This window comes from Pan troglodytes, chromosome 17 (assembly GCF_028858775.2).
Source record: "Pan troglodytes isolate AG18354 chromosome 17, NHGRI_mPanTro3-v2.0_pri, whole genome shotgun sequence".
Classification (NCBI taxonomy): domain Eukaryota; kingdom Metazoa; phylum Chordata; class Mammalia; order Primates; family Hominidae; genus Pan; species Pan troglodytes.
The window spans coordinates 16,112,257-16,128,933 of NC_072415.2; the positions used below are offsets into that span (position 1 = coordinate 16,112,257).

Here is a 16,677-nt window from a genome sequence, read left to right on the forward strand (position 1 = left end):
CATGCCTTTGCTCCTCCTTTGCTTTCTGCCATGATTGTGAGGCCTCCCCAGCCATGTGAAACTGTGAGTCCACTAAATCACTTGTTCTTTATAAATGACCCAGTCAAGTATGTCTTTATTTGCATGAAAACAGACTAACACAGACTGATTCATCTGGCTCAGAAATATTTGAATAGGACTTCTAAAAAGGGCCTTGCAAAGTATGTATTATGTGTATTGATGAAGATGGATGGAGTTTTCATGAAAGTTACATGTAAATACACAGACCAGCCAAGGTGAATAAAGAAAGAAAGAAAATGAGCAGAAATGGACAGAATAGAAGCCAAACACGACTCATTTATTTACTTATCCTTAAAGTGCCAAAGCACATATTAAATTTTTTTTTTTAACTGGAGTCTCACTCTGTCACCCAGGCTGCAGTGCAGTGGTGCAATCTAGGCTCACTGCAACCTCCACCTCCCCAGTTCAAGCAATTCTCCTGCCTCAGCCTCCCAAGTAGCTGGCATCAGCCACCACACCTGGTTACATTTTTTTGCATTTTTAGTAAAGACGGGGTTTTACCATATTGGCCATGCTGGTCTTGAACTCCTGACCTTATGATCTGCCTGCCTTGGCCTCCCAAAGTGTTGGAATTATGGGCATGAGCCACCATGCCCAGCCACATAATTAATTTTTATCACAGATTTCACAGATTTTAAACTCCTCAAGTTACATTTCTCAAGTAGTAAAATCACTTATTTCTGAGTGCATTTAAGATGGACCTTGAGTTTATTTAAAATGCAGATTCCCAGGTCCTGTTCTATGCCTGTTAAATCAGAATCTCTGGACTTGGAACTAACTGAGAAGTTTGCACTTTAAGCAAAAATCCTGGCGAATTCTACTGACTAAGGTTTTAAAGCCATTCATCTGACATGTGAAGTACAATCTCTTTAGTTATCTTTAGTGAATATCCTCTATAATATTCACAAAGATTATAAGTAAATAGTTAAATGTATCAATGTTAAGACTTCAACAATTTAAGAAATGTCCCCAAATGCAGCTGGTTTTCTTACAAAATGGGAGGTATAGTTGAGTGTATGTATTGGAAAATAAGGACTAAAACTCTCTTTAAGGATAATACCAAAGGTAATTTTCTTAATCCCTACTTTTAAAAATATTACATTGGCTTTGGTCTTCTTGTTGAACGGTTAATAATTTGACCGATAAATCTATAAATTCTTGTTAAGAACTTACTATAATCTTAGCTACATAAAGGTGATACAAAAGGAAGGGAACTATATAGTGCATGAAATTTGACCTAAGAGTTATGAAGAGTTTGAGAAAACAAGAGAAAATATGAAAGATTATCATAGAACAGAAGGTAATTGCATGGTATTAATTTTAAATGCTGCCACTATTCACAGGCTAAGGAAGAACAAAGAAGGTTTTTATTGTAAAGTCAGGTTTCAGGAAGTGATTTGGCTAAGATGTGGACCTAAAAGCTGGGTAATATCACTTACAGAAAATACCATTACAGAAAATACCGAAATAGTCACTATCCACAATTTAGAAGAAAAAAACCTAAAGTTATCCTTTGTCCCATGATAATCAAGCAGTTGTCATTTAGCTCCTTTCAAAGTAACAAGGGATTTCATAGAATATTATACTTCAATAGCACTTCATCAAAATTTCATTTACAGTAAATCTAATTATCTCATTTCTTTTTTTTTTTTTTGAGACGGAGTCTCGCTCTTTCACCAAGGCCGGAATGCAGTGGCGCGATCTCCGCTCACTGCAAGCTCCGCCTCCCGGGTTCACGCCATTCTCCTGCCTCAGCCCCCCGAGTAGCTGGGACTACAGGATTATCTCATTTCTTACAAAAGTTACCCATGGTGCTGAGAAAACTAGAAACTGGACTTTAGATGATGCTTGGTATTGTTCCTATTTATTTTTAAAACTTGATATTTCTTCAGAGAGTAAACTTTGACTGTTACATTATGACAACATGTCGGGTATCATCAATTTGAATTTTGTTAGATTCATTTTTTTTTTAGAGTCCCAAGATAAATTGCTCAGTTTTTATGCTTAGTTTAAATTTGAGAGCCTTAATATAAACTTGTACAATTTTGTTTCACTGTATGTTTTGTTATTATTTGGGAGGTGAGGAGAGTTCATTTGCAGTACAATTTTAGCATATTTTATAATATAGTCAGTCAAAAAAAAGCTTCACATGTATATATTTCTTCTTTATTTTAGACTGTAGGTTATGTATTTTAAAACCAATTGTTAGATGTCCTGTTATACAGATTTACTTCTTCCTATTTGGTGATTTTTTGATGCATTAAAAAGAGAAAATTGTATAAACCTAATGACTATTGACAAGTGTTCAGAGAGATAAAAAAGATCTATAATTAGCACAATGGAAGGACTTCCAAATCCACACTCTTTTGACGTTTTCTCACCTGAAAATTATTTATTGCAGTTTTACTGGTTGATTGGTTGTCATTTTTCTTTCAGTTGTGTTTCTATGCAGAAATTGCATGGAACTGAACAGGAATTGCATTACAATTGAAACTGTTTCTAATATTATTCACTAATGGGCAAATCCATTACTTTAGGTCCATTTCTTATACAAGGAAATGCAGTTACTCCGAGGACAATTCAGGTAAATAACTACCGCAGCATGGACCCAAGGGTAGCAGTAGAAAGTGGTGCTGCTCTAAGTTTCTCCTCTAGTGGATGCCAAAAGAAAACATTGTTATCACTGTGTACGTGCTAGGCATAATTGTTTTGGTATGTGTTCAGAACAGGCATAGGCAAAAGTCTTTCTATGTAAATCCAAACAGTAACTGTTGAATTACTCATTTAAACTTACGTGTTTCACAGCACAAGTTGTTAGTGAAAGGTTTCAACTTCTTATTTTAGACATTAAACAGATACCTCAAATGTTTGGGAATTCTTCGTTTACATCTCAGCAATGGAAATATTTAGCTTTTTTTTTTTTCTTTTTTAGCTAGCCAAGAGTCCCTGTACAGTGAGCAATCTTTTGGGGTCTTATCTGCTCGTCACTGAAGAATTTCTATGTGGACACTAAAGTAATATTAAAACCACTCACTCTCACTGGTAATTTACAGAATACAGTTTTAATTAACAGCAATATCGACAACAATAGCAATGATGAAACATCTGAGGTGAGAGAGAATGTTAATCTTAGCAAAGAGTGTCTTGTCATCTGGACAAGGCTTACCAGTTCCTAGCCTCTAGTTTGTATACACTTATGCAATCATTTTGAATATTTACTCCCTGTATGCTGGTAGAAAAATAAGTGTCAGGACATTACATGTGAAGGAATAATTCAACATTTAAGTTTTTAAGAGTATATTCTTTTCAGATCTTGTTCCCCAAAGTTAAACATTGTGGTAGATTGAGACTTTCATTATTAAATATCTTACAGAAAACAAAGGAAATCGTAACATCTTATTTACCATCATTAAGAGAAACCTGAAGGCCAATTACTTATTGAGTGGCAGGCAACTCAATTACATTATTGTATAGAATCCTCAGGACTGTATTAAAAAATTATGACAAGGAGTTTACACAGGTCAGCCTATAAAACTACTGCATAATTTCTATCTGTAAATTAAAATAGAAAAGAAATAAGATTGAAGTAAATATGATAATAGTAAATTTCATGTCTAAGTGTGCTAAACTAGCTGGCCTTTCCTATTCTTGAATAAAATTATTCTGGTTGCCATAATGCATCCCGAAGCTTACCTAGATGAGGAGAAATTCAAAGTATTCCAACGTCTGCCCTCATGAATAGATCAAGCCTTGGGGGAAACCAGTGATCTCTTGGCAACAGGACCAGAAGGTACGTAATCTCTTGTTTTGATTATATTTCATCTGCTGAAAAATTGCTTATCTCTCTGAGATTTATCTTAGAGATAACTGAAAGTAATTTTGTGACCTTCACATTGTCCGTATTTAAGTTAGATAATTGAAAATTTGGTGAGGATCCCAAAACCTCAAGTATGTATGGAGATTAAGATTTCCAACTCTGAAGAAAAACTGTCAGGTTCAAATCTTGGTCCTGTTCACCTCTGATGACTAACTCTGTGGTTACAAAACCCTCTTGCCTCCCTTTATCCATCTGAAAAAAAAATTGGTATGACTACATAGTTTGGCAAGTGGGGGCTAACTGAGCTACTAGACAACTTACACAGTAAGTCGACACAAAGCACATGCACAATAAGCATAATTAATATTACATTATTTTATTTTGTATGAGGTGGCAACAAATAGTTATCACATGCTTAATTTTAAATAAGCATTAATAGTGGTAGAAATTAAGGAAATTTATATATTAGAGAAAACTCTTAGAAATATGAAGGCTCTATCTAGTTATATTTGTTTCTTATGTATCACATCCTCAATTTTAAATAAAAAGCATTAATAAGAGTAGAAATTAAGAAAATACATTTATTAGAGAAGTCTATTAGAAATATCAAGGCTTAATCTAATTATATTTGTTAACTGAACTTGAGACATATGAATATTCACATACTTTAAGATATTTTATCACCTATTTGAAGAGGGACTCTGGCCACTATAAGAACAACTCGCACATAGCAAAAACTAGTGATTGAATACATTCTAAAGAGTAACATACATTTTGAAAGTGAGCTGTTGTTGGCTCGGCACGGTGACTCACACCTATAATCCCAGCACTTTGGGAGGCTGAGGCGGGCGGATCATGAGGTCAGGAGATCGAGACCATCCTGGCTAACATGATGAAACCCCGTCTCTGCTAAAAAAAAATACAAAAAATTAGCCAGGCATGGTGGCGGACGCCTGTAGTCCCAGCTACTTGGGAGGCTGAGGCAGGAGAATGGTGTGAACCCGGAAGGTGGAGCTTGCAGTGAGCTGAGATCTCGCCAGTGCACTCCAGCCTGGGGGACAGAGCGAGACTCTGCTGCAAAAAAAAAAAAAAAAAAAAAAAAAAAATGAGCTCTAGTTATTGAACTTTTTCTTATTACTTAATTACAAGAAAAAAACAAAGTAAACAACCAAAAAAATTATAGTGTTGAGAAAATGCCAAGGCTGCTCACCCACTTCTTTAACCATTCTTCAAAAATGTGAGCTGTTGTTATTGAACTTTTTATTATTACTTAATTACAAGAAAAAACAAAGTAAGCAACCAAAGAAATTATAGTGTTGAGAAAATGCCACGGCTGTTCACCCACTTCTTTAACCATTCTTCAAATTTACCATATATATTTTTTTTTGACTAAGTGAGATAAATCACATTGAAATGCATGAAATAATGTCTGGCATCCAGTAGATGCTCAGTGACATTTGTCCCCTTTAATGGTTTCAACTGGCTAGGATTTCCCACAAAGAACAGTAGCATTTTGGTATCATTAGGCTAATGTCCATTTTCTGTATTGGAGAGTAGAGAAACCCCTTGGGTGATAGCTTATTTTACCTGCTATGGAATTTTTACAGAACAAAGTTAAGGGTCACCTGCTGTGTGGATTCCCACTGGTTATGTGAGACGTGGCAGAACATAATGGTAAGAAGAAGGATTCAGGAGCTGAACCATCTGGGTTCTTCAGGCTGTATCACCTACTGCCTATGAGAGGCTTAGCCAGTTAGTTACCTTTGTGAGCTTCCTCTGGTGAGGATCAGAAGAGTTAATACATAAGGCACCAATTATAATACTAACCCTGGGATGTAAAAAGGCTCAATTATTATTACTGGTTACCATTATTATTAAGAGTGTTAATAATAATTACTACAGCAATCTTTTCTAGACAAAGGAAAGTGGAGCAACTAATTAACCCTCAATGAAAAAAAGTTTTTTTCACTGCTAAAGACTATTAACTCTGACATGAGTTTTAGAATAGTTTTGCTTTCTCTCTCTTTGCTGGTATTTTCTTTATTTTTTATTCTAATGTTTTTGATTTACCCAAGGATTTTGGTGCTAGATTGTGGTTCTGGTAGGCTGATCAAAGTTCATATCACAGGCAGTTAATTTTACCCAGATGACTCCTGGTTTCTTTCTTTTTTAAATAAATCATATCCACTGCCGAGGTTGATATGAGGACTTCTCTCCATTGGCAAGTAGCATCGTAGCCACAATCTCTTATTAAAGCTTGAAACAAAATGGTGATTACTAGTGTTTATGGCCAAATTTTGTTCATGCCTGCCCACTGAATTTGTTTGGATACCAGGAAATTATGGACTGTGTGATTCGCATTAGGATAAGAGATTAAACCCTGGGAGCCATTCTTTAGCAAAGACTGTGCTGTTAAAAAAAAATGGAAAATATCTTTTTAACCAAGTCAGTGAAATTAGCTTAGTCATGAGGATTGCAAGTGAGCTTTCTGAACTTGAGATGTAAACACAGTGCCAAAATGTTTCATCAGGAGACTGGGGAGAGATGCTGATTCTTATTATGTGAGAGATTTGTAATGCTAACTTAATCTTCTGACTGAACCCCTTAATTTCCCATTTTTAACTACTCTAGATGCTTGTCTCAGGAAATGGAAGAAGTCTCTTCAATAATGTTACCAGAGACATGCCATGTCATTTCTATCTTCTCAATACAACTACTTAGTTCCTTTTTTCTTTCATTTTTGCATAATTTCCATAGCAACATGTACATGGTGACTACATCAATCAGCACCTCCACTCCTGGTTCCAGTTTTTTCTTTGCTAATCCTCACTGCTGATTTTTGTTGTGGTTTCATTATCATTTCACAAGGTAACTACTGTCACCTTGGAAATGAAGTGCATGGTCAAAGCCCTTTAATACACAAAATATGTAAAATCTCCTCTTATGCATATTATACATGAAAGAAGGATAAGACCATCAGTTAGTTGTGTCTCCTCTGTAGAAATAGCCAGAGCATCAGGACAGCTGCATCCTCTTTCACAGAAGTAGGAGAGCAGATGCTGAGGCAGGACACAATAGTTCTTCAGCCTGTGTTGCCTCCACTTGCATCCTAGAGCACTTGTTGAACTCTCTCTTAGGTAAATGGTAATATTTTCTGAAGGCACTAAGGGAATTTTTACCATGAGGGTAAATACCAATTAGCTATTATCTCCTTTTAGTAGGAGTGTAGCACAAAGAACTTCTGATTGACTGCTTTTCAGGGGCAGGGATAATTTGTTTGTTTGCTTGTTTATGTATTTATTTATGATTTTAGTCAGATTGCATTCTAAGACTTCAGCAAGATTTCAACGAACATTTTCCTATTTTTTCTTTTTCTTTCTTTCTTTTTTTTTTTTTTTTTGAGACAGAGTCTGGCTCTGTCGCCCAGGCTGGAGTGCAGTGGTGCGACCTCGGCTCACTGCAAGCTCCACCTCCCAGGTTCACACCATTCTCCTGCCTCAGCCTCCCGAGTAGCTGGGACTACAGGTGCCCACCACTACGCCCGGCTAATTTTTTTTTTTTTTTTTAAGTAGAGATGGGGTTTCACCTTGTTGGCCAGGATGGTCTCAATCTCCTGACCTTGTGATCTGCCCACCTCGGCCTCCCAAACATTTTCCTATTTAAGCCTTGCCACTGAAAATTTTCTGTCTTTAAGTCCCACATAACAACTGCAGCCTGTAACATCTTGTTGACTGGCTTGACAGAGGATGGCCAATTTTTGTATTTAGGCTCAGATGTGCAGTGCTGGGTTCTCAAATTGTGTCCCAGCCTGGGACAGTGTGGCTTTAATAACATCCTCATTATCCATCCTTTATATAAAAAACCTTATATCTGTATGCAAAGCCATGGACTCTTAAGATTTTGAGTGCATCATACATGCTACAGGCAGCAGAAGATATATGAAGGATGTGCTTTCAGGCCAATCCCTGCCTAGTGTAGGCCCAGGTGGTATAATGCCTCATAACAGACCCCATTCCCTGGGCAAAGACATTGTGAATGGTGGGATTAGTATCCTCCTGTGACATGTGACATCCTCCTGTGACCTACTCACTATGATTTGGATGGTTCCCCTCAAGTTTGGGCTAGAGTGTCAGTGAGTGGATTAACTCAGGACAATTCCAGTTCTTTCTATGTACCTTCCTTTCATCATGAGGGATATGAAGAAAACATTAGATCATGTTGGATGCTGTTTGTCTGTTGGTTGGTTGGTTGGTTGGGTTTAACAATAAAAGCACGTATCTAGTCTTCTAGTTTTGTAAGGCTGCCATAATAATTTACATCCAAGCTGGTGACTTAAAACAACAGATATTTATTCTCTCACAGTTGTAGAAACCAGAAGTTTGGAATCAAAGTGTCAGAGGACCATGTTCCTTCCAAAAGACCTAGGGAAAAATTTTAATTCTTCCTTGCCTCTTCCAGCTTTTGGTGGCCCCAGGCATTGCTTGGCTGATGGCAGCATAACTCCAGTCTCTACTTTTGTCTTCATATGTCATTATTCCCTATGTTTCTTTGTATTCTCCTTTTCTGTCTCTTATAAGGACACTCATTGGTGGATTTCATGCTTATCTCAATCCAGCATGACCTCAAATTGAGATGCTAACCTTAATTACATTTACAAAGATTCTTATGCCAAATAAAGTTACATTCTGAGATTCCAGTTGAACACATCTTTGGAGATCCTCTGTTAAACCTACTATGCCTAAAAACTCAGGCCTGTCCCAAGGGCAGATTTAAAAAGAAAGAGAAATTCATTTTGCTTTCTGATTTTGAGATTGCTCCTCTTACCCCTACTCCATTTTCAACACCTGAACTTTATCAAGAAAACTCAAAGACAAAATGTGGCCAAGGTTGGCAATAAATACATTTTTGCCAATAATCTGATGGGAAACATATGTTACTTCTTGTAAATCAAAATAAATTGGATCTGCTGGCAATCTGGTTAACCTGAAATAAGCAGGAGCTAACTATTGTGTATTCATGGTCATAATGGTGGAAAGGATAGTCACTGGGGACTACTAGAGGATGGAAAGAGGGTGAGAGGCAAGGGCCAAAAAACTATTTTTTGGATCTTATGCCCACTACCTCGGTGAAAGATTGATTCATACTCTAAACCTCAACATCACTCAATATACCTTTGCAGCTAACCTGCATGCATACCCCCAATTCTAAAATAAAAGTTGAAAAAAAAAGCTTAGAAAAGAATTGAAGGAAATACAAAAATAAGTTACCATGACTACCTCTTGATGGTGAGTATGGGTAATTTTTGTTGGTTTATATTGACCCCCTATTTAGCAAAATTCCTGAAATGATCACATTAATGGGAAAATATAGTTTTCAGTTCCTAGAAAGGTTTGCTTGGTTTATGTTTAAAAACAAATGATTCAACGGCTCTTTTCACAGACTTGATGGTGATTTGGGAGAAAATCCAGAAATTGGTGACCTATCATGAGTTCATTAATTAGGCCCATTATTTCTGATAAAACATTTCAGTAGCATTAAAATGCTAAGCTGAACTAAGATGTTCATGAAATGTATTCAAATAAACAAACCCAATTTAAAGATGATTGTATAAAAATATCTTACTTGATAATATAAATGCAAAATTTGTGAATGTTTATTTATAGTTCCTGTAAATTGGGGAAATTAAAGTCACTTGGGAACAATATTTACTTCACTAGCAACCAAAGGAGTACAATTGAAAAATAATGACTTGAAAATAAAATAAAAGTAAAAAAGGACTTCATTTCTTTTCACACAGTCTGAAAGAGTGAGTGCACAAGCTTTTCTCTGCCCAACTCCTCTTTGTCCACAAGGAATTTTCAGAATTCCTCCGTGTCTGTCTTATAATTTCATTCCTTGCTCATATAAGCAAGTTGGTTCAGAAACCCTAAGACTGTTATACCGTCAGTTGGGTTAGTTTAAAATAACCCCTATGAGCAGTTCAACACTGAATTGGCAATGCTTTGGAAAGCAGAGACCCTGTCAGCTAACCAGCCATCCTTTAAAATCAATTCATATTTTCACAGTCCCTGGGGATTGTTTCACAGGGCTAAAATTTCGCTGTTGGAACAGGGTTGCTTGAAGATAACAGGGACACTTGAAGGTAAGGATGTCAATATTTTGCTGTTTCTGAGTGTCATTAATTCAGAGATGGCTTAAGACATTTGCAGTTCCTTCAAAGATGGCATAAGAAATTTGGATTTTCAAACTTTAGTTTTCTCATCTTAGAGTTTGAGGTAATTTTATTTGTCAGCTGCCAGAAAATAAAAAGAACACATAAGGTAGCAGACTAATATCTACATTGACCTATTGTAGAGCCAGAAGGACCCATTTATTTAGCAAGAGACTTCTTTACTGTGTCTAGTTCAGGTTCCCGGAAAGATGGGACAATTCGTAGTAACATTCATTCCTTCTGCTAAGGGTCATGAGATAGGTTTAGACATATGGTCCCATTTTGATGATGTTTTAAACTTTGTTTATTTTACATACCCTGTGATAGAGCCAATCAATGTAGGGGCCTAAATGTCGGTATAGCCTGTAATTTTGACAGATGCCCAGATTGTGGTATTGACAAATAGGACAGATGTCCCAAGGGGCATATGTGTAGAAATAGATGACGACATTTCACAGAGAATTTACTAATTCAATATAATGCTGAAACAACATGTGGTAGTAGTTGAACCCATATATAGAATACATTTGGGGAAATTTTTCTCACATATTTGACATGGTGCCCAGAACTATATGATGTGAAGAGTAATTGTGTGTTTTTTATGGGAACACATTAGTAAAACCTCATGCAAATCAAAATCGATCCAGATGAAAAATAATTAATAACGGTGTTTACAAACTCAAATAATACCTGCACAAGGCAATGGCATAAACAAAGTTTACAGTGCCTCCAGATGGCAATATTTGAAAGATGATTTTGAGTTTTACACACAAATCGAGAATTTATTCATATAACATATGGAGCTAACTAAAATCCATATAATTCAAATTAGCTTACATTGTAACTAAATGGAATGGAAAAGGAGTTCCTGTTCATTTTACCACTTTCAGAATAGAAAATTCTGGATCTGGTGAAAATTGATCATTTTCCTTTTGTTTTAATTCAAGGTATAGACTCATGTCTAAAGACATGGTTAACTGTTTAAGGAGAATAGAAGATGAAGAAGGGTTAAATGACAAGCAAGTTTTAAAAGTCTGATATCAACTAATTTTTAAGCAAGGAAGATTTAAAAATTTCACTGTGATTTGAGTGAGAGGCCCCTTACTTTTTATATCACATTGTAAGTTTAAAGAAGAAGAGAATAAAAACATCGTGGCTAAATCACCTGAAATGACTTCAAATTTTCTACAAATGATAAACATATCCAATGTGATAATTATAATTCAAGGCCCATTTTAGTCTGACCCTAAATTTTCTTTCCCATTCTAATAATCAATAAGCTAATCAATAAGCTCATAACATCCTACAGATTATGCACACACACATGCACACACACACAGAGAAACACAGTCACTTCTTCAAACACATTGTTTTTTCATTTTTCTTTGCCTTTCATCTATTTATTTATTAGAGTGCCCACCTCCAAGGTAAGAGGGTTATTGAGATAATTTTATAAATGTCATGGGGCTTGCCCTCATAAAGTCTATATTCCAGAAAGGAAGTTGAGAAGAAACAACCAATGGTTCAATTACTTATTAAAATTAGTTTTGATCATTATCTCTCTATCCACTGTTAATCTACTTATAATCTTCTTTGCTCTTTACCATGTTTAATGAACTCTTAGACTTTTCTTTTAACTTTTATTTTAAGTTCACGAGTACAAGTGCAGGTTTGATACATTGGTAAATTTGTGTCTTGGGGGTTTATTGTACAGATTATTTCATCACCCTGGTATTAAGCCTAATACCCATTAGTTATTTTTCCTGATCCTCTCCCTCTACCCTCTAGCCTCTGAAAAGCCCCATGGATGTTGTTACCCTCTGTGTCCATACGTGCTCATCATTTAGCTCCCACTTATAAGTGAGAACATGTGGTATTTGGTTTTCTGTCTCTACATTAGTTGGCTAAGGATAATGGCCTCTAGCTCCATAATGTCCCTAAAAAGGACATGATCTCATTCTTTTTACGGCTGCATAGTATTCCATGATGAATATGTACCATATTTTCTTTATCCAGTCTATCACTGATGGGCATTTAGATTGATTCCATGTCTTTGCTTTGTGAATAGTACTGCAATGAAGATATGCATGCATGTGTCTTTATAATAGAGTAATTTATATTCCTTTGGGTATTGATAAGGTTTGGCTGTTACCCCACCCAAATCTCATCTTGAATTATAGCTCCCATAATTCCCATGTGTCATGAGAGGGACCCAGTGGGAGATAATTGAATCATGGGGGCAGGTCTTTTCCATGCTGTTCTCCTGATAGTGAATAGATCTCATGAGATCCAATGGTTTTATAAATGGGAGTTGCCCTGCACAAGTTAACAAGTCCTCTCTTGCCTGCCTCCATGTAAGATGTGACTTTGATCCTCATTCTCTTTCTGCCATGATTGTGAGGCCTCCCCAGCCATGTGGAACTGTGAGTCCATTAAACCTCTTTTCTTTATAATTTACCCAGTCTCAGATACATCTTTATTAACAGCATAAGAACAGACTAGTACAGGTAATGGGATTACTGGGTTGAGTGGTATTCCTTTCTTTAGGTCTTTGAAGAATCACCACCCTGTCTTCCACAATGGATGAACTAATTTACACTCCCATCAACTGTGTATAAGCATCCCTTTTTCTCTGCAACTTTGCCAGCGTCTTTCATTTTTTTATTTTTGATAATAGCCATTCTGACTGGTGTTAGTATCTCATTGTGGTTTTGATTTGCATTTCTCAGAGTCTAAAATCTAGAATTAAAACTTTTAACTTGGTGAGCCTATGTTGAATGACTACAGAGAACCTAGATAAGCAATTTTCGTTTGCATTTTATCCAAAACAGGTGGCAAGAAGAAAAGCTTAAGAATTTCAAGTGGCTTGATTGAACTCTTCTTCATGGTCGCTGAGTCAAGGACCTTCTCTTCTAGTGAATTTAAGGGTTTTGTGGATCACTAGTCTTTCTTTATGAACTCTGTCCTCTTTTCTCATACAATTTATCTTTTCCACATATGGATGGAATAAAACTGCAGAAAATATAATGAAATGGATAACCATATATTTTTTAAAATAGAAATTTTTGAGTATTGACATTCAAGGTTTTAATTCTAGATTTAAAAATACATTTTATTTACACACTCATCAGTTAATGGACGCTTGAATTATTTTCACTTTTGGTCTGTTATGAATAATGCTACTATGAACATTAATGTATAAGTATTTGTGTGAACAAATAGAACAGACATGGTCAGTTCTCTTGGGTATATTCCTACAAGTAGAATTTCTGGGTCATATGGCAGCTCTATGTTTGATTTTATGCAGAATTTCTAAACTGTTTTTCAAAGAAACAGTTTTACATTCTGAGAAGCAATGTATGAGAGTTCTAATTCTTTTACATCCTCAGCAACACTTGTTATTATCTGTCTTTTTTATTATAGTTATTCTGGTATTTGTGAAGTTTCATCTCATTATGATTGTGATTTGCATTTCCCTAATGGCTAATAACAGTCAGCATATTTTCATGTGCCTATTGGCCATTTGTATATCTTCCTTGGCATAAAGTCTTTCAAATTACTTGCTCATTTTTTAATTGAGTTATTTGTCTTTTGATTTTTTAGTTGCAACTGTTCTTTATATATTATGCATAAGTCCTTATCAGACATACAATGTGAAAATATTTTGGTTCCTGCTATACATTGGTTTTCCCCTTTATAAGTGGTGTATTTTGTAGATCAAAAGCCTTTAATTTTAATGAAGTCCAATTTAACAATATTTTTCTCGTGTTGCTTGTGTTTTAAGTGTCATATTTTTTGTTAAGTGTCATAGGTTTTTTAATATGAATGAGTGTTGGATTTTCTCCAAAGATTTTTCTACAACTATTGTCATGATAATCCTTTTTGATCCTTTATTTTATTAATATACATATTTTATTAATTGATTTTCCATTGTTGAAGCATATTTGTGTATCTGGGATAAATCCTACTTGGTCATGTTGTGTAATCCTATTTAAAGTTATTGGGTTTAGTTTGCTAGTATTTGATTGAGGATTTTTTTTTCTTTGCTTTGTATTTATAAGGAATATCAGAGACTTTTTCAATATTTATTTTAGATTCATGGGGCATATGGGCTGCTTTGTTACTTGGATATATTGTCTGATGCTAAGGTTTGGGGTATAAGTGATCCCATTTACCAAGGTACTAAACATAGTACACAAAAGCAGGTTTTTCAACCCTTGCCTCTACTCCTCCTTCACTCCACCTGCTAGCTGTACCCAGTGTCTATTGTTGCCATCTTTATGTTTATGAGTACCTAATATTTAGCTCCAATTTATAATTGAGAAAAGACTGTATTTAGTTTTCTGTTACTGCATTAATCTGCTTAGGATAATGGCCTCCAGCTACATCTGTGTTGCTGCAAAGGACATGATTTTGTTCTTTTTATGGCTATGTAGTGTTCCATCATGTATATTTGCCATGTTTTCTTTATCCATTCCACCATTAATGGGCACCTAGGTTGATTTCATGGCTGCTATTGTGAATAGGACTGCGAGGCACATATGAGAGCCTATGTATTCTTGCTAAAACAATTTGTTTTCTTTTAGATACATAACCAGTAATGGGATTGCTGGGTCAAATTGTAGTTCCCTTTTAAAATCTTTAAAAAATCTCCAAACTACTTTCCATAGTGGCTGAACTAATTTAGATTTCCACTGAAAGTGTGCAAGCATTCCCTTTTCTCCATAGCCTTGCCAGCATCTGTTATTTTTTGATGTTTTAATAATATCCATTCTGACAGACAGATGTGAGATGGAACCTCATTGCAGTGATTTGCATTTCTCTGATGATTAGTGATGTGGAGAATTTTTTATATGTTTGTAAACCACTTTTATGTCTTCTTCTGAGAGGTGTCTATTCATGTCTTTTGTTCACTTGTATTCATGTTATTTGTTTTATGCTTATTAATTTGTTTAATTTTCTTATAGATTTGGGGTATTGGGACCTTTATTGGAAGTGTAGTTTGTGAGTATTTTATCTCATTCTGTAGGTTGCCTGTTTTCTCTGTTGATAATTTCTTTTGCTGTGTAGAGCTCTTTAATTTAATTAGATCCCACTTGTCAATTTTTGTTTTGGTTGCAATTGCTTTTGAGGACTTAGTCATAAATTATTTCCAAAGGCCAATGTCCAGAATGGCATTTCCTAGGATTCTTGTAGTTTGAGGTCTTGTGTTTAAATCTTTAATCCAACCTCAGTTAATTTTTTTATATGGTGAAAGGTGGGGTTGAGTTTCATTCTTCTACATATGGCTACCCAACTAGCCCACACCATTTATTGAATACGGAGTAGTCTTTTCCCTGTTGGTTATTTTTCTTAACTTTGTTAAAGATCAGATATCTGTAGGTGTGCAGCTTTATTTCTGGGTTCTCTGTTCCATTCCATTGGTCTATGTGTCTGTTTTTGTACCAGTACCATGCTGTTCTGGCACCAGTACCATGCTATTTTGGTTACCGTCACCTGATAGTATATTTGGAAGTCAGCAAACATGATGCCTCTGGCTTTGTTCTTTGTGATTAAGATTACTTTGGCTATTTTGGCTGTTTGGAGTTTCATATGAATTATTAAATAGTTTTTTTCTGGTTTTATAGAAAAAAAACGACATGGTAGTTTGGAACTTCCTAGAGACTTATTGAATGGCTCTGACCGAAATACTGATAGTGATATGGACAATAAAGTCCAGGCTGAAGTGGTCTCAGATGGAGATGAGGAACTTGTTGGGAACTGAAGCAAAGGTGACTCTTGTTATACTTTAGCAAAGAGACTGGCAGCATTTTTCCCCTGCCCTAAAGATTTGTGGAACTTTGAACTTGAGAGAGATGATTTAGGGCATCTGGTGCAATAAATTTCTAAGGAGCAAAGCATTCAAGAAGTGACTTGGGTACTGTTAAAAACATTCAGTTTTATTTATTCAGAAAGGTATGGTTTGGAGTTGAAATTTATGTTTAAAAGGGAAGCAGATCATACAAGTTTGGTAAATTTGTAGCCTGATGATGTGATAGAAAAGAAAAACCCATTTTCTGAGGAGAAATTCAAGCTGGCTGCAGAAATTTGCATCAACAATAAGGAGTCAAATGTTAATCATGAAGACAATGGGGAAAATATCTCCAGGGCATGTCAGAGGTCTTTATGGCAGCCCCTTCCATCATAGGCCCAGAGGCCTAGGAGGAAAAATGGCTTCATAGGTTGGGTCCAGGGCCTTGCTGCTTTGAGCACTCTCCAAACTTTCTCCCCTGCATCCCAGCTGTGGCTAAGAGGAGCCAGTGTATAGATCAGGTCATTGCTTCAGAGGGTGAAAGTCTCAAGCCTTGGCAGCTTACCTGTGGCATTGGGCCTCCAGGTACACAGAAATCAAGAATTGAGGTATGAGAACCTCCACATAGATTTCAGAGAATTTGTGGAAATGTCTGGATGTCCAGGCAGAGGTGTGCTGCAGGGGCAGAGTCCTCATGGAAAACTTCTGTTAGCGCAGAGTGGAAGGGAAATGTGGAGTCAAGCACCCTCTGGGGCACTGCCTGGTGGAGCTGTGAGAAGAGGGCCACCATCGTCCGGA

At 36.1% G+C, this 16,677-nt stretch overlaps 1 long non-coding RNA gene across 1 annotated transcript; it reads left to right on the forward strand.

Annotated features, from left to right (window-relative positions):
• The first annotated feature begins 1,816 nt into the window (after positions 1 to 1,816).
• LOC134808668 (uncharacterized) lies at positions 1,817 to 13,845 on the forward strand. The gene is made up of 4 exons (XR_010152093.1): positions 1,817 to 1,911; positions 2,598 to 2,644; positions 3,749 to 3,850; positions 12,920 to 13,845. It is a non-coding gene; the product is annotated as an uncharacterized LOC134808668 (long non-coding RNA).
• The last annotated feature ends 2,832 nt before the right edge of the window (positions 13,846 to 16,677 follow it).